Here is a 20,687-nt window from a genome sequence, read left to right on the forward strand (position 1 = left end):
TTAATCGTCCATAGAAGTAATCATAATTTTGTTTGCATGCTGTAACATGGTACTCGCCTTCTTTTTTTGGAACTACTGTCACTTTAAACTATACGCATGGAAACATAAAGCTTAAAATTTTATTTGCCTGTAATTCCTTCAAATGCTTTTCGTGTCTATTGATTTGACCGCCTTACTGTTAGGCTAAATTAAAATGGTAAAGTATGGGCAGTAACAACATTTCCGGTCTGATAGGCAAAACCTCATGGCAAATGAAATAATCAAAAGAAGCAAAGTCTATATAATAAATGGTAATATCAGTACACAAACCTGAAAGTTGGCAACAATTTAGGAGGTAGACCTAGGGTAGGGGACATAACTCTTGGAATCAATGATATGTTTGAATCATATTCAATTCACCAAAGTCTATCAAGCTTTCATTGGAATCCGAATGAAATCAATCCATATTTCTTTGATGCTTACATGAGATTGATGTGAATTTCTGAATACAAACGTTCCAATGGGTTAAGGATTTCAGGTTAGGGAAACGTAAAGAGAAAGCAAGGCCAAGTGCAGGAACAAAGTTTTGGATGGAAATACAAGATGTCATGCCCAAAAAGTATTTCCTAATGTAAGAAGGGAGAGGGCGTACACACGATAATCCCTTATGAATCCGCGCCTGAGTTCATGCAGTAAATGCTACATCCATCAGTATTTAAGGTACTATAAACGATTATTCCCTATTGTAATTTTATAATAATTTAACAGAAATAGCCAACAGAACATTTTCACATGAATGTAAAATACATATTAAACAAAAGCTTGCATAGTTCCCCTGAAGAAACGTTTCTCTGTCTCAGATCAAGAGACAAAATGACAGAGATACTATTACAAACGCTTCAATGACCCTGTAAGGATAGCCAAAACATTGAAACAAAGAAAATGTAAATAAAAAGTTCATACGTAGGTTAACAACATGGTTTCATTTGAAATAATTGACTATATAAACTATAAAATTGTACTTTATAGCGTATACCTAAGGCCTCTGTGTGAATTTAAAATGGCTTTTAGTCGTTTTACCTAGTAATTAGAATGATTGATTTAAATATATATATATTTTTAAATGTTGTAGAGTAATTAAGGGAGCATGGGACAGGTGCACCAGTAGGGTAAGCGTCCTATACTTTCCCAGAAAAACCCGCGGAGTTGCTCATAAAAAGTCGGAAAAGAAAGAGTTTAGAAGACATTTTTAATGTAGCTTATCTTAGTAGATATTGTTATGAAGCAAGGTATAAATAATGCGGGTTTCTTTCAACCTTTTAGAGAACATACGTTCACTCTCTGGTGGGGATCGTGCTATTCTTTGAACGAAATACATCGTTGTATGTATGGCTATTCTCTGTTTGACCTCATATTTCTTATAGTGTTGGTTTAACTTACAATAAACATATACGTGTATAACAAAATGCACTTTAATGAGAACGAACGTTAGTTTGGAAATTAATATACATTGTTACTTGACGTATACTAGATACTTAATACGTAAATACATGTGTATAAAATATACATCAATTTCTTACTGAATAAATATGTGCAATTTGAACTGTCATAAAAAATTCAATTGTGACATGACATTTTGAATTTTTTTTCATTACAATGAAACATAAATATTTTTTTTTATTGCATGTCAATTTGACAGTTGGAAACCAGATCAAGGTTTTTATTGTATTTGCGTCATTGCACTTAAAGCATATACTTAAATTTAAACAACTATCATAAAAGAGTCAATTTTATATCATTATACAGTGAATTAGAATATGGAACAAGATATAAGACTTTTCCTACAAAAAAGAGAGAAGACTACGCGCATGAATAATAAAAACAGTACACATTTCATATAAACGGATTTTTTAAAGTTGCAAATGAACAAAATCTACAACAAATCTTTCTTCCATTTTACCTACCATTTTTAAAAATTTATATGATGGAAAATTCCGTTATTTAAATGTATTTCTGCTAGACTACACACTATCTAACATTTGGGATCAATTTTAGATAAATATTCGGTACTCATATAAACGTCATGATGCAAAAAGGAATTAATAGACAGAAACCCCAAAACAAGTGTTTATTATTGTAACAAGCTTAATTTTTGTATTGCTAGAAGGGGAATAATTGCAGTTTTAAGGCTGGTTTTGAAAAGATACCCGATTAAACATTTCGTCGCCATATATAGACATGTGAAAATGGCTATCATTTCAAAATATAAACAAAGGGTTCAACCATTGAAATATTAAAATTCTCATTAAGATTAAAAAGTGTTTATAAAATAAATGGAGCTTACTTACAGAAATGTGGTCGATTTAATTTGACTTAAAGATTCCTATTAAACAAGATTTATAAGGATTAAAAATTGTCAAGTCCATGAGCTCTCTTCAATCAAGTGATTTACAACTGAAATTAATTGCAATTGACAAGGTGTGACATTTAACAGTGAAAATTGATTACTCGTATCAGTAATTGTTTCTGATTTGTCTTACTTAAAAAAATAATAAATAAGTTTGGTATTAAGCGACCAAAGAAACGTATCTAATTGAATAACAAGGAATTACAACCGTTAACAAGACATATGATTACTTAGTTGGTTCAAATGTAATGTTGTTATTTAAAAGTCCAGGTTGTTGATTTGTTTCTACAACACTACTAAATTGATAAAGGTAAAGGGAAATTCGCAAAGCAAATCGTATAAATATTAAATATTGCATACAACTTCATTATTTAATTCCTTTCATGATTGGAATCATGAAAAAGTAGTTCGAATAATCAAAAGAACCAAGATTCGATGTAAATAAAAGAATATGTAAAAGATCACTAGGAATCTACAGATCTGAAAACAAATGTGTCGAAAAATAGTGCATTCATTAGAATACAGTGAATGGGAATGCAATTGGATATATATTTTATGAAGAAAGGTTTCTCATTGTAACTAAAATACATCATACCTAAATTTGCAATATTAATATGAGTGGTATTTTTGTTTTTAGAGGACAACATTTAAAGGATTTATGAAATATTCCTTATTGTGAAAGTACTATTGCTCGCGGGGAACCAATTTTCGCGGTTTTCGTGGGTAGGTCAAACCACGAACTTTGGTTCCCAACGAAAAGGAGAATACCATTGATGTGTATACTGAAAACCTAAACACCATGAATTAAAGAATCAATGAAATTGCGTTTCTTTCCAAATCCACGAAAATTGGTATACACGAATTAGAGTACTTTCATAGTATATTATCTTATATTATGATAATCGCCTCTCTATATAACACTATCATACTCCTGTACTACATGTGTGTACTATGAACTTGTGTAACTTATTAAATTTTCTAAGCGTGACATCTTGGTAAATATAGATAACCTTTCAAAATATTAAATTTCTATGCACCACACGTTAAACTGAAAGACAGAAATATTATAGTTCATTTTTTGTTACTGTTACGGTGTAATGATGCACCACTCGAATGCACTTTGTAGAATATAAAGTGACTAAATATGACACATGAAGTATGACTTAAAACGAATTTTATCAAGTGATTTGATCAAAATGTCATTAGACGTTTTAGTTTTTATAAGAACACACTTTTGATGTCGTTGCAGGTTTATTTTAATTGTATGACGATGCAGTTCAATTGAATATAGTTAAGATATTTTAAGGACAAGAGAAAAGTGTATATTGAAGTTAACAAAACTTGACATAAAATGACCAAATAAAAGTGATAACAAAAGTACCGAACTCATAACCATATATCCGAGAGGGAAATAATAAAAAAATACATGAACAAAGACAAACCGGTAACGTGAAATTAGCCTTGGTACAGTCTTTTCAAAGTGAAATGTTGGGTTTATTCAAGTTTTATGGCAAGCCTAACGTCTCGCTGGTACAAAAAGTATTTAACTCAAAGTAAGACTTAATGTATGGTGTAGTGAAAAAAAATATCCATATTTGATTTTTTTTCGTTGTAATGGAATAATCCGTGGTATGATCATGATGATCTTAATATCACCATTAAAACTTAAAACAAAGAAGCCGAAAAGGAGTATTTTCTCGCTTAATCCTTAGTTATTTCGATGGGTGACAAGAACATTGTGGCTTTCCATAAAGCTGAATAATTAGTGCATGTTATAGCACGTTTGATCAACTGAGAGATGTAAGCCTATCATGCAGGGGATGCTGGTATTTTGCTGAACTTAAAAAAAAATAAATATATCAAAATCACCTCTCTTATCATACAGCGGTAGTTTATAGAAAATGAAAGAACGCTTACACTACCAGTAAGTTGTTTTAAAAGAGCAAAAGTTTCATTCAGCTTTGTCTGATTATTTTACATAAGGTATTATTGAAAATCAAAAATTTGTATCTACAATCTGTGGTTGAACTTCAACGCAATCATAATGTGCTAATAAAATATTTTTTAATTTGTCTTTTTAAACCTTGCCGCAGGTTGCAAATATTTGACCGAGCTTCGAACTCAAGATAAGACAATGCATTTTGTTGTGTACAATAAAGATGTTAAGTACCATTCTGTGTAAGAATCAGGCAATGAGTGGCACATCATTTTCCACAATTTAGTAATTTTTGCCTAAAATATATTTAGTACATCCAGAAAACAACCAAAGAGCTTTTTAAGTTTATCCCGAAGCATCGGAAGCATTTCCCGCCATTTTTCCGTAGTGCATTTCAACAAAACTTGATCTATCAATATCTTATAAAGACAAATTTTACAAACACTTTGATAATTATTTCTGGTGGTTATCAGGTATAATTAATTGATTAGTACAATAAAATCTCTGCGTTTTTTTCCTTCATGTGCCACACTTTATATACATTTTGCCTGATTCGTAGACGGAGAAGTACTTAAATTCAATTTATCCATTAACTGATGACACAAATTGATTGCCAACAAAGCAGCACATAGGGTCGGGTTATACAATATGCGTAGGCTTAAACTTGCTAGATGTGAGCGACGGCTTTGTTGTTCAACCTCGGATGGGTCCTTGAAGACAGTCATTAAAAAGATAATAAATGTATATATCAGGAATATTTAAATCTGTTGTTATATGTTTTCCTAGTCTATTCGGGGATGATTTGTTCCGTATGTCGCCAGAATAATGGGTTCTGTTCACGACAAGAACTTAGTATTTTTGTACAAGTCTTAGTGGTTTTCAAATTATTTGCTTCCTCACATTTTGGCTTCATTTTTGAAAGATACAAACAATACATCAGCCACCAGGCAAAAATGACAAAAACTGCTCACATTTAACAGATAATTAGATGTACGTGTATGAAATAACCTTGAAACACTTGTTGAACATTCTGTAATAATTTAAATTAGTAGTTTGCATATTTAAACCTTGTTGCACTCAACTGTTTAAAGGTTGTACAAGAGCAAAACAAAGATAGGTTTATCGATAAGAAAACTGGAAAATCAGGTATCATGATTTCATGTGTCGAATGATTGTGCAAGTTTATCAATTGATTTATACTATTACTTGGCATAAAACTAGGCCGAATTTTGAAGTTTTATTATGTAACTGTTCAATGTACACGAAAATGTATGTTTACTACATGTACACTGGCATATGTGTGAACCGAAATAACAATCATCCGAATACATATCCAACGGAGACTTTTTGAAGTTGTTACGTATCAAGTAAAATGTATTTCCACTTTTGTCTACCCCGGACTTTACTTTTTATGAGCAACTCGGCGAGTGTTAGAAAAGAAGAGGACACTTACCCTACAGGTGCACCTGGTCCATGCTCCCAGTTTTTTAGTGGAGTCCGAGTTGCTCATTTGCTTTTGTTACTTTGTATGTATGATTTTAGTTACTTTATATTCTTTGTTGTGTATGTCTGTTTTCTATGTCTGGTTTTTGTCCCTGGATTACATTCCTTTACCGCTATAACCTTGGTTTCCTTGAGTACTCTTGAACCTTGGTTAAACCAGTAACCGAGCTGCAGTCTACACCGAACCATTTTATTGTCCGAAAAGGGTTCAAGTTGTTTTACTGTATAAAGAAACATAAATTGAACGTTTGACGTAGTTTCTATGCATATAAACACCCCTTACTAAAATGTGGTACGATGAAACGTGAAAAACATTAACAAATTCGATCTTTAAAAAAAGTTAGCCGACGCATATCCTCGCTTTGTTAATACCCAAATCTGATTAAGACTATGTGATCAATGTGCTTTGTTTCGTATTTCAATTATTCATTGGTTAAAAAAAAAAAAAAAAAACATTTGCAATTATTCAATATATAAAAGGTTATTCAGTATATAAAATTGACTGCAATATTCCGGACACCAATACCCCCAAAGGAGCCTTAAATTTCATTGTTGCTATCACGTTTGTCCAATGAAATACGAAGTTGTAAACCACATCGGTAAGGATGCCATGATTAAGCATCATGGGTACCACATGTTATCAAAGCGAACTCAGTACCGACTGGGTGCGTCGGAAAAACACCAAAAGCTCAAAGTTGACAATGGTCTTAAAATTTTATTTTGTTTCTTTTCGATAAATCGTCTCATTTATTCAAATGCATTGAAACAACTAGAAGATCAATTATAGAAGTATAATGTGCATTTTGTTGTTTCTAAAAAATACAGTTTCGTATCAGTCCAAATAAAAGGAAGGTAAATATTATCTGTGATGGTTTGACCGACTTCTAAGTTTCCATGTGATAATCATTGGTTGTAGGCATTTGATGTTTTACCATAAGCACAAATATCAACACTGAGTGATCAAATAACGCCAATGATAAGGAAGTATCCAAAAAAAAAAAAAATGATGATTTCTTTTGATAATACCCGCGGATTCTCAGAAATACAGTTTCGTATCAGTCCAAATAAAAGGAAGGTAAATATTATCTGTGATGGTTTGACAGACTTCTAAGTTTCCATGTGATAATCATCAGTTGTAGGCATTTGAAGTTTTACCATAAGCACAAATATCAACACTGAGTGATCAAATAACGCCAATGATAAGGAAGTATCCCCAAAAAAAAATTGATGATTTCTTTTGATAATACCTGCGGATTCTCGGAAATTTAGCCTGCTTTGTTACACTGTTTTACGCTTTATTAGACTATTTGAGGAAAATGCTTTGCAAAGAATGACTCAAAAGTATGTGGCAACCGATTTATAGCATCATAAGAGATCAGTTATAATGAAACTTGTCAAATGAAACACCTGAAAATATTACAATTTTACAAAACTTGACACTTTTTGAATGAATTTTCTACTTAAGCCATATAAAATCAGGCTTATCAGGATAACGGAACGATTCAGGATTTTTTTTCAATATATGAAACTACTACAGGGTCAGGCGTATGCAAACTGAAATCAGAGCGGTATCTGTCCAGTAACAATACTGTTAACATTTTGTTAAATAATTTACGTGTAGTTTACAATGGAATAAATTGGTTTCGAAAGAACAAGATACCTACATGGACTGGTACCATTTATATGTATTAAAGAATCTCTAATTGGTCGTTACAGTTCAGTTGAGTGGTAAATATTGATACAGTTATAAGGGTTATTTATTGTCAACCTTCCATGAAATAGCACTAATGGCCACTTAGAAAGTGTTGAAATAATTTTCCTGACCAAAAGATAGTATACAACACAATGAATAGAATCCTCGAAAAACGTACATTGAAGAAACTTTAATGACCACTTATCGTATATTGAAAACATTTTGACCAGAGGAGCTTATTCATTCTCAATAAATAAAACGAAGTACATCATTAAGAAATGCATAATCTTCAAAGGCCCCTTGATTGTATTTATAAGTACTATACCTTGGTAAAGTGCTCACTTGTAATCGATTAGATAATAATAAGTAGTTTGGTACATGATGGGTTATGCTTTAATCTTTTAAGTTACGTGGTTTACTATTAAAATTTATAGGATTCTCATGTTGAGTCTGACCTTGGAATAAATATATCATGTTGTTCATTTTCAATTCAAATCTTGGTTTAAGATAATTTCTATTATATTTACCAACATAATTCAATTTTCATTTCGATTGTAATTTAATTCAACTTTGAAATAATTAACTTTGCAACAATGAAATAATTAGAAAATTCTTTATCCTATTACAAATACTCTGCAATATCAGACGATTACAAAGTATTAAATTTGACGGACAAAATGACATATGTTTAACAAGAAATGATATGATACGACCATGCAAGTTTACTATGACACTGAATTAAAATGTGAGATTGTCTGCAATGGTTATAGTGACCAAATTAATATTTAGTTTTGTATAAAGATATCAAAAAAGTAATAAATATGTTTTGTTTAAAGAAAAGTCAGAGAAAACGACAGTGTAGTAAACTCTTTTCTTTCCAATCTAGCAATAAGTATACTTGGGAAAAATTTATATTTGTCGAGCTTTGCTCCTTTATTTACCCGAACCTACAACGTCCTCCCCTCACATAAAACACACACACACACACACACACACACACACACACACACACACACACATTAACAAAACAAAACTTAACAAAAACAAAAAACAAAGGAAAACAAAACAAAAAATAAAAACGATGGAAAAAAATAACAAGTTTTTTTTATATCAAATTTCAATAGATTGTTTTTAATAAACGAAATTTTTAGTAATCTAAGGACCTTTCTTCAAAGTAAATATTGTCATATCAATAATAAGTACAAAATATTACATTTTGCATTAAAAAATTGTGTTTGATTTAAAGAAATTTTAAATTTTATTATATTATTGGGATTTCATAGTTAGCACTCAAAGTCATCTATGCCACTGTACATATACTAGAATATAATAAATGATTTATGATATGTATAACATGATAGCTAACTTCTATCATGTTTCAGTACACACAATTGTACAACGACTATACATGATAGTTAAACAGGCAAAACATTGAATATATCACAAATATTATTACTTACAAGTGCAATGAAGACTAAAAACATGACGAAATTCGAATCTACACTTTGACAAACATCCTTGGTTTGAAGTGATCCTCGACCAACCTAGTCCAATAGTGGCTTAACTGTCTTAAAATCCAACTTTTAAAATAATATAATTATGGTTTTAAATGACTGAATGGCTTTATTTGTATACATTTAAATATAAATAAATCGGATAAATAAACAAGGGAATATCTTGACCATTAGCCAACTTAATATGACCAACTAACATGCAAATTCGATAATGTTCGTGAATGATTATACTTAACAATAAACGTTATGCAACATCTATTAACTATTTGTTTTAAATGTGTTCGGAATGTAAGAAAAAGCAACTTTAAAATTGGATTATATACTAGTCTGAAAATGCTGATTTTAAGCAACTTAATCTATTTGAGAACACCTTCTTCTACATCCTTATACTGATCTCCACTCCAAAGTAACGATTACAGAACCACATAAATATTATGATGTTTTATATTTCATTAAGAAAGTAGTTCTTTTCTAGCAGAGAAATGTCGGTAAAAAATTAGAATATTACAATAACATTTATATCCTTCAACTCTAAGCAAAAATGAAGTTGAATATTCGGCCATTACATTATACAACGCTTTTATAATATTCATGATTATTTATATAAAGATTAATGATATATGAACAAAACGAAAATATTGCGCTTATATTGTATTTCAGTATATCATTACGGTGTCCGCCAAGGAGTCGTCAAAAAAATGATATTTTCAGCAATTATTTTTATAACGCATTAGTCTAAAATCCAAAAGTTTTACGCTTGATTAGAATGAAATAAATTGTATGTTATAGTTGGTATGATTGAAAGACAATCTTCAAATGTGAAAAGTAACATACAGTATACTTGACTTAGATCAGAGAGACACGAACTCAGTCTACAAGTGAATTAAACTTGAAATATTACAGGTCTATTATCAATAGTCCTGTAGTATTTCAAGCTAAATTTACTTGTAGTCTGAGTTTGTGTCTCTCTGAACGACATCACTAAAATTATTTATATCAAAGAAAAAACATTTCCGTAAAATCAAATGTCTTTTATTCAAACATAACGACAACCCCAACATCAAATACCACTTCACCGAACGATACTGCATATTGGTTTTAAGACTTTCCTGGAATACAAACCAACAATGCGACTCGGCTCGAAAAAGTATACAGTTAACTCTAAAGGTATAATATCATGGTATATGTACACGCAAATAACATTGTAACTAGATTAGATAAATATTGCAATTTCGATATGTTGCACACAGATCTCAAGGAGTAACCCCTCATCAGCAGCATTAGAACTAGAAGTAACCTCTCATCAGCAGCATTAGAACTAGGAGTAATCTCTCATCAGCAGCATTATAACTACGAGTAACACCTCATCAGCAGCATTAGAACTATGAGTAACCCCTCATCAGCAGCATTAGAACTATATACTAAGGAAAATCAAGATAAAACATTTATATACTAGAAGTCATCAAACCCAATAACATCGAAATGGGCAGCCAAATCCAACACCAATAAGTTCTGTCAAGGGGCTGCATTATTATAGTTACAATATTTATACAAGGAGTGCAGCTTAATATAAAGTGATAGACTGTTTCCTATTACTATTCCTATTCTAAAAAGGAAATATTTTATCATACTCTTCCCACATATCTATTCAAATATCTGGAACAACCATAAGAAAAAAATAAATGAAAACATATTGTAACGTTTTTAAAAATAAAATAAAGATGCTAAAATACATACCTGCAGAAAGTAATCATTGAAATCAAATGATAGTTTAAAACTCCAGTATAAAAATCACGAATTTAAACCCTAAAAGATTCCCCAACGAGACAAGAATTTGTTATTTAAAGTGTAATCATATACTCTATTGCTTCAAAAATGCTGAAGTTAATTTATTCTGCTTGGCCCTTCATTACATAACACATGGTTGAAAAACTGAAATGCTTAGTTCAAGATATATCTAAATGAACATGTTAAGAGAATATTTATAATCTTTCCCTCTCTTTACTTTTCTTGTGGTGAGACTAGTTTTTGCACAATGATCTAAAATCAAAACGCAAGCACGATTTAGATAAATCTAGATAAGAGCTTTCGGCAAATTAAATAATACTTTAATACATAATGTTTGAAATGTTTAATACACCAGTTAGATTATTCTACTTTACTATTGTTATCAAGGAATGCTTAAATAATTTTACAGGACAGGGGACCAATTTTATGTAGCAACACAGGGTTTTGGACTGCATATCTTTAATATATGCACAAAATCTTTCTGAGAAGAATTTAAGACAATAATAAATTCGGACATTACATTTCCCCGTCCACATAAACTTGTCATTGGCATAATATAACTCTGTCATCTGTCTGCCTGTTGGTCATGAGATAACAATCTTGTGCAAACTTCGCAATCATCATTTTTCAATGAATTGTTCGGGCTTTTACAGACAAAATCGCCCCCAAAATGCCATAAAATACTTTAACGGTTGTCCATCAAAGACTGTGATTTTAACGAGTGGTATTGTGAAATCATTTCCGTTTTTTTAACTTTCTTAAACTATTCTTAAAGTTTCAGCTACAGATGATTTCCGTATGAATAATAATACAATGAAACATGATTCAAATATTGATCTTGTTATCTGCCCAAGATCCTTTTATCGGCCGCAAACTTTTGTCTCGGAAAAATGTCGGCAATTTCAAATGAAAATGTTGTGTCAATTCGACTGTGACGTGGTCGATAAAGAGAATAGCGCCAGGTTTCAACAGGAAGTTGTGCCAATGAGGCTTATAACAGGGCTGGTATCTCACACACACACACACACACACACACACACACACACACACACACACACACACACACACACACACACACACACACACACACACACACACACACACACACACACAAAAACAAAAACCAAAAACAAAACAAAACAAAAAACAAAAATGCCTTTATTACATTTTTCAATTTGGTGTTATTTCAATAAAATATGTGATAACAAAAGACAACCATACTTAAAGGTGTTTCACTTACAAATTATTATCATATGTATGCAACAAAGCAAATATTTGCATTTAGGAATTACAAGTATACCCCACGATTAACACTTTATTTCAATCTGATTATCATATACTTTGAGCTGTATGTAATAGGCAAGACTTTAGACGTTTTTCATAGCAAAAATGCCCAGTAGAAAGATCTATTGCTACATGTAAAAGATTTATTGAATTAAGAATGTAGACCTAGGGTAAGTGACACAACTCTTAAAAATCATTGAAACGGATACTGAGAGGTAAAAATGCTTAAACTCAGAGTAAATATTTTGCGTTTGGCGTTTTTAGATCGACCCCGTTGAAACTATCTGCTTTATATATACATGTATATACAAGTTTGTTTTCGCTATTTCGAAGCTTTAACACCTCTATGATAGAAGTGATCATACATTTTGCCTATAAACAGAGCGTACACGTCAGCAGTTTGTAGGCAAGCGGTAATAGATCAACGCAGATTGCAACCAGATTTATTGCATTCTACATATGCATGTGTTTTTTCCAAGAGGCCAAAAGTCAGTGTGAAATAACTCAAGAGGTAAAGGTGAATCATTAATATCATATCACTTTTTAATTGTTTTTTTTAATCAATGAGCTTATAAAAGATTATCAATTTCAACATGCTTTATCAATATATCTTATCATTTTTCTTCACGGTGGTATGGTTGTATCATATATTTGAATAACGTGATATGAAAATGATATCATATGAATACGCGGCTTTAACGCAGCACAAGACCATGATACAGGATAGAAAATGATAATAATAATTTCTAGTTCAACATAAGGTATCGGATTATATATGTTTAGGAGTAAAGTAAATTCTGTCCAAACCGAATCACGTATACGTCTCCTAACTATAACAGTACCTTGTAAGGTAGTATAGTGAAGTTTGTCCTCATCAAACTTTTTGGACATAAAGATACATGTGTTTGGATTATAAAAGGTTTAGGATTACAGGGAAATCTATCGGAACAGAATCCTTTATAGACTTTAAAATTGGTTCGGTTTAGACAGGGGTTTCAAAATACATTTGACCTGATATAAAGAGACTCATATACAGTCTCATGAACAGGTTTTGCTGTCAGAGTTTACTGGTTATGTGTCGGATATAAAGGATTTTGAGTATAAAGGTGCCGATCTATGCTAAATGATATGAGTATTGTGTTATTGGATGCTACTGAGATTCGGAAAATCAAGGGAACCAGGATTCGAACGGTAATCAAAAGAACTTAATCAAAGGATCGGGCATCTACGTTTCTTATTTTACAGGATTAAGGAGGTAGACTTAGGGTAATTGACATAACTCTTGAAATCAGTGATATGTTTGCATCATATTCAAGTTCACCTAAGCCGATCATGCTTTCATTTGAAATAGAATGAAATCAGTCCAAGTTACTTTGATGCTTAGAAGATATTGATGTAAAATGCTTTACACAAGCGTTCTAGTGATTTGTAATAGATATGTCCCTTACCCTAGGTCTTTCTCCTTAAGTACTACTCAGAAACCGTTTTATACAGTGCTAAGGAATAAACTAGCAATCAGGTTCTCATGGGCTTGGGTCTACAAGTGTCGGATTACACGGGCCTATAACGCATTGTCGGTCAGATTTGAAAGTGTTTAAGAGTATGAATTGTCAAAAACTACATGGCTTACGAGTAGGTGTCAGACTCCTTATGCCAATAGAAACCGTCTTTATAAACCACAAGGAATAGTACAAACAATTGTACTTTAAATTCTCAACTTTTATAAAGTTTAAACGGATCAAAGTTCGCCGAATTGAAATCTTAGGAAGATTGAACATTAAGATTTTGACTTATTTAATGTTTAGAATAAGAATTAAGTGTTTTGACAAGGATTAATTATCACAAACATGTGTATTGCATATTTCGTATCATCTAGCATTTACTTTTTATGATCTGTTAAGCCTAAAATAAATGAAGTTACATGCATTTTTATATGTATAATTGTTTTCAAATACGCATTTGAGATTTGTAATTACAATGTACTTAAGACATATTTGAAAAGTATAGATAGGATGAGTATGCAATAAAAAGAAATATGATATATTTATCTATATCAATGTTTACGTCGAATCAATTTAAGATATACTCTTGATTTTTTTTGCTAAATGTACAGTACTTTATGTTTCGATACTTTTGGGTTTTGAGGACTTCTTGTGTACACTTTTGGGTTTTAGATCTGGCTTTGCATTTAATTCTAATGTTGCTGATGAGAGGTTACTCATTGAAACACGTGTACAGCATATCGAAATTTGCACTGTGCACAATGATTGGTACTTTTTCTACAATCATATACTTGAATACAAAGTTACCAAATGCCCCGAATATGATTTGGTGCTGCTTCCTGTATAAAATTCAAATAAGTTCAAACCAGGCATAGGCTTGTTTTTAGTGATTCATCTATTTCTTAAGCACATTTTGATGTCAAATCCTATAGTAGGCCTCATAGAAACCGTATTCCACAATACGAGTACAAATTAAAGTTGTTTACCGGAGATATTAACACATAAAATTTGGTTACAAATGTATTTAACAGTTTCTTCGATTATCTTGAGATATGATGAATCCCCCTGTATATTTTAAAAAAAACGCAATGACTAAGCTCGGTTTCGTAAAAAGCGTTTTGTATGAGCAATATATACATATAGTATACATGTAACTACAACGACCGTTTCTGGTAAATTACGAATACAGTGAAACAAGTCTGAACCAAATCCCGAAAATGCAAAAACCAGACACCTTATTAGTCCAGCCGTATCAGTTTAAATTTATTTTGAATCTTAGTAAACAAACAACTTGTCAAATTCGAATCAATCCCAAAGTCCGAAAAGGGTTCGGTGTAGAAAGGTTTCATCGTCTTACCTTGCATGATACTTAAAAGACGTACCTTTTTAATCCAGTAAAATCAGACAATGAAACCTGTTAAAACCATATATTTATTAAAGTATCTTTACATCAGTTTAATATTTTTGAACCTTGATAAACCGAATACTCGCCTAAACCGAATTTTAAAATAAATAATGAATTCGGTTTCGAAAGATTTAAATCTATTCCAAACCCTTTATAATCCGAACACCTGTCAAAATCGAGCCCATCTTTTGTTCAAATAGGGTTTTCAATATATACAGGTTTCACTATATCACATTGCATGGTACTGACATACTGTGAAAGTACTATTGTTCATGGGGTACCACTTTTCGTGGTTTTCGTGGGTTGGCCAAACAACAAAATTCGGTACCCAATGAAAAGGAGGTTTCATTGATTTGTATACTTAAATCCTCAAAACCACGAATTCAAGAATCTTTCTTTCCTAATACACGGAAATTTAGAATATTTTCGCAGTAGTTAGAAGATGTAACTTATTGTTACTTTTATGTCATATCCTCGCTCTATACTGTTCATCAATCACCCATGAACCGGGTTAATACTTTATAAAAAATATTTTATTAAAGGGACAAGTTCTCACTGGTTTAACAGCGATTAATTTGATATTTTGACGACATAATGACTCTTATTAGAATAAACTTGATACAGTATATTTCTAAATCATGTAATGTGATAAAGCTTTGTCATCTAGTATTCATGTTTAATGACATAGTTGAAGATTTCATTGTTCCATTTTATTTAGAACTTCTTTTTTGCTAAAATCATGGAAAAGATGCCACAACAAATATGTAACCATTCTGACCACATAAAATACTGAAACCGATATAAACACACCTACAGCATTAAAACGTCGGAACAGGGATTAAGTGTACCGGTAGCAAATATAATCATTTTCTTTTGATTGCTTACATTTTCTTTTGTTTCGACTTTTTAATAGTATTTTTTTAATTTTTAACGATTTATTTTCATTTCCCACCGTTTAAAAAAAAGTTCTAAAAACCAAATAAATGTAAAAATATGAATTATGATTTTATTTCACTGCCTACTCCACTATTAAATTGACATGTCAATTACGTCATCCAAGATGTTAATCCAAATACTAGTATTTGCAATTAAATGTATTCTTTTGTATGCTTTACATTGGTACATGCGTATTTCTTATTCTCCAAACACCCATGTCACAATAATCTTTTGTTTACATAAAAAAGTATGTACAGTGAAACCTGTCTTAGCCAAACCCTAAAAATCCAACAACCTGTCTTAACCAGATTCTTTATAAAGTCCCACTCTATCAGTTTGAATGTAATTTGAATCTTGGTAAACCGAACATCTGTTAAAACTGAACTATTTTTTAAAGTTCAAAAGGGATTCGTTAAGACAGGTTTAACTGTTATTGCATAATTTGGAGTAAGATACACAAACGTGTATTAACAATGCCTAAGCAGGACTTAAGGAAGATGTAGCTCTTTAGAATAAGGATCTCCGATGATACAGCTAAATTTGAGTTTTAAATAAAAAAGATGTTAAAGTGTCACTAATTTTTTGTATCGAATTTTACATTCATTAACAAAGGAAATTCTAGACATGGTTTTTGAATAATTATTGTGTCTGGTTACATGACAATTATTAGGAGTCTTTTTATTGTGAAATCTTCTTCATACCTTGGCTCATCAAATCAAAATGCCTTCGTCAGTTTTTAACAATGTTTAAATGATCGAAACTATTTCTTATAAGATATGAAACTTCAAACCTCGATCGATGTTGGTTACGTAATTGATATACGATGAAGTCCTAATAATGGTAGTCAATGCGAATTTAACCTTTGATCGTAGAAGCGCAGCGCTGAGAGCCTGAGTACAATCTGACAGAAAGTTAACTTGTATTATCAAGTGTAATATAAAACAAGGATCTTTTAAGTTACGCATCTTTAAGAACAAAAAATGTTTATAACTCGTTTCTTATACTAACTGTTGTGTTAAATCATAAAAAAAATCCAGTTGATGTAAAACTGTAAAATGCATTATCGTTTAAAAAAAAACATCAATATATTCAACTTCGTCTTCTTACAGGTTGCACCTGTTTCGTATTAGATACTCCTAGAAACAGGAACATGCAATACAAATATAATAAATATCTAGTCGAATTTAAAGGACACTCAAAATTCAGGGTGCGTGATGCTGGTACCAAGACCTAAGGACCTGAGTTTGACGTCGCAATCAGTGTGATGTTGCATTGTCATTGGAGATTTTATATACGTTCTTGTAGCCAGAGTGATCTGAAAAAACATTGGACCAACATAAAATATTAAATAATTGGAAGACACAAAACGGATGAAAGTTTTTAACTGACATTTCTCTATGAGTTAGTTCATTTTTTTATATCCTAAAGATAAATGAGAATGAGTGGGCATTTTCATGGTGGGTATATGAACAAAATAGCCTTGATGTTACACTTGAAGCACCTTTTTAACTATGGATAAAATTTATGTCATGCAAGTTCATATTTTTAAAGAGCATTACTGTAAGGAGGGATACACGCTGCGACTTATTCGTAACATCATAATTGTCTTACATAGATGAATGGTGTAAATCTTAGTAAATTCATTTATAGTATTTTAAGCTCAATATTAAAGGTATAAACTGAATCAAGTTTCAGAAGAAAATGATATTTAGTTTAAGATAAATGATGAAAATATGATTATTCAAACTTGTCCAACAAATATTAATAAATTCCCCTAAAACACACTCCAAATATACCCCAAATTTAGCAAAACATTAGAAACAAATAAACTGTTAAGTTAAATTTCTTCATTTGATGAAATAAATCGCGCACAGATATGACAAGAGGAGACATTGTAACTGTCTTTGCTGACGGCAAACGAAACAGGGGAAGACGAAAATCTGACAGCAAGTCTATTAGTATGGTGTGAAGGAATGAAAATCGCCAAAATGCCGATGTGCTCGGAGATGCATAGTTAAAGAATTGAGCATCTTCATGGGCGAAAAAGGTAAGTTAGTAAATTAAAACATACAGTTATTATTGTATATGTTTACATATAAATGTACTGAACAGAATTTTTAATGTCCAATTTACAGTAACCATTTCTTTTCGGATCAAAACAAATCACTAGAACTTTGTTTTTGTCATTGTGGCCTGATGGGAAGTATGACTTAAGTATGCGTTTCCAATATCTATATAAAATAACCATAAATAAAGCAGATATGCACTTAAACGTCAACGCTGTCCCTTTATCTCATAAAATGCAGGTCAATAAAACATAATATAACTCATCCCATTGCTATAGTACGACTGAGAGTATATTGAGATAATGGGAAACCTAATACGTGATATTTTTGCATATAAAACTTTCGAACATCACACAACAAAAGCGGATACATTTTATTTATTAAATCATTTCTTTTGAAGATATATTTGAAAGACTTGCTGTGTACATTATTTATCAAATATCGGGTAAATAAATTCTTTGATTAAAAATTCAATTTGAAGTTTTTTTTTAAACTGATCAAAAATAATATTTCTCGCTCATATATTTATATTATCTCCATTTATTCGACCCCTCGTCCAAAATTCTTAATATTTCTAACACTAATGTAATCATTGGGAACCGTCATGTTGAGCGGACTATCAAGTCCGAACGTAGGCTAAGTAATGTCTTAATGTACATTTATATCAAAATAATAACATGCATTTTCGAAATTATAAGTGTTGTAGGCATGTTGAATTAAAGTTTCTTTCTACCCACCTACAATTTACAGCATTGTAAAAAAAGTTCGGACGTAAAAACCTCCAATTGTATTATATAACCGACTTCATTTATAGTCCAAATCAATTAAACGTACCATAAGAGGATTTGTGGTCCTTGAGATTTAACATGCATGCTGTGTTTTCCTTTTGACACGTCATGGTGAATATACAGAAAATGTGACTCAATCAATACTGATCTCTTTCATACATCCAAACTTATCTTTATAACTCAAGTGAATTCAAGGACATCATAACAGCTTCATATTTGTTAGTAAATATACCTTATATTGCCATGTTCGTACAAAATATTTTTACATTATCGTTTTGAACAATTCGTTAGTAAAAATAATTGTTTTATGCTGGCGGTCATACACTAAGACTTTGCCAACACATTGAGCATTTTTTGTACGTTTTCATTTTTCAATTGCAAATGCAAACTTAGGTTTTATCAAAAATGCTTCTCTTTCAGGAAAAAAGATTATCTACTTCTTAACAGGTTATATAGCCATCCTGGCTTATGGCGACAATTAGAAGCATTTTTAAAAACTAATTTCTAATATATTCAATTGAAAAATAAATTTGATTTGAAATTAAAAAGTTGTTTTAATTTGGATCATTTAAATCGCGGTGTGTGAAGTAATCGATGTTGATGACGTCCCTGTCAGAAATGCAAAAATACCAAATATATAAATTGCAAATTTAGATATGCTGTACGCGTGTTTCAAGCAGTTTGTACAAAATAACTTGGTTTTCGTAAAAAAGTATTAACCGAACTTTTTACAAATCTAATTGTATTATTTAAAAAATAAGGTAAGAAAAATTAATTTGTTTATATTATGAACTACAAAATTATGCAGTCCGTCCCTATTAGTCCACTTTAAAATGTCACGGTCCAAAACGTTAGAATATAAACACTTTTTGAAAGCATACAATTAATGTTTGATCTCTGAGCTTAGATGGGTAAACAGATGGCTTATAGCTTTAAATATCAAACTAAATGGACATTATTTTGTCAATTTTACGTGACTTATAGATAGATATCGAGACTTTCTCAACCTGGATGCTAAAACTAGACCCCGGGTCAAATATGTCATTTAACGTTTAATCGATCAAAGACTATTTTTCAATTGTTTTGAGGTCAAGATAGCAATTAAAACATTAGTATTTATATGAAATATCATGATCATTACAACAATCAGTTTTAGAAAAAAAAGGCTTAAAGTGTCTTGTGTCAATATTTGACTTTTTAGTTTATTTTCAAGAAGTGTCATCGTTCTGTTACCGTGGTTTTGATTACTTGTACTGTCAGGGCCTTTCAGAGCTAACTTGCAGGTGATTTTACGCTTATTAAAGACATTTTTGGTGATCTCTGTAAGAATTCTACTATTTTTATAAAGGTTATACGATGGTGCATTTATTGCATTTCAGCATATTTATTCCTTCTTTTTATAAAAAATCAAAAACAAGAGGATGTCGAAAATGTCTTAAAGAAAAAAAAAAACAACAAAAAACAAAAACCAAAAACAAAAAAACAAAAACAAAAACAAAAACAAAAACAAAAACAAAAATCAAAGGGATTACGAAACATTAGTTTTTTTACGATAACTTATATTTGTTGTGTCTACCAAGTTAACATTCTTTTAATCATAGTAATGATCTTTCATTTTGATACGGAGTGGCGTTCTTACTTTTGCAAAATCTTAGAAAAAAAGTAGGTTTTGTCAATTGTAGCAGTAAACTTTTCTCTACTTCCTGTTAACGTTGGACAGTAAATAATCATATGTTAAATGAAGATCGTGTAGTTACAGTGAAACCCAGTCTAAACTGAACCATGAATAAACCAAAAACCTGTCCAGATTATGTCTGAAGTCTCATCAATTTCTTTTCATTTTGAAAGAGTAATCAAGAGAACCAAGGTTGTAGCGGTAATCAAAA

The 20,687-nt window shown here is 31.1% G+C and overlaps 1 protein-coding gene across 6 annotated transcripts in view; it reads right to left on the reverse strand.

Moving 5' to 3' along the window:
- Positions 1-20,687, reverse strand: part of LOC148597936 (uncharacterized) — a 46,644-nt gene that overhangs the window by 13,471 nt on the left and 12,486 nt on the right. The window contains exon 1 of one of the 6 annotated variants that reach the window (XM_088561275.1): positions 10,770-10,902. The exons of 4 other annotated variants lie outside the window; for them this stretch is intronic. The gene's annotated coding sequence lies outside the window, so the exon portion shown is untranslated. Of the gene's footprint in view, positions 1-8,978; positions 9,099-10,769; positions 10,903-20,687 lie in introns of those variants that run through there. One more of the 6 variants, XM_088561268.1, reaches the window with a different exon arrangement.

Source organism: Perna viridis, chromosome 14, assembly GCF_037379345.1.
Source record: "Perna viridis isolate PV_CMFRI_1.1 ecotype Kerala chromosome 14, ASM3737934v1, whole genome shotgun sequence".
Taxonomy (NCBI): Eukaryota; Metazoa; Mollusca; class Bivalvia; order Mytilida; family Mytilidae; genus Perna; species Perna viridis.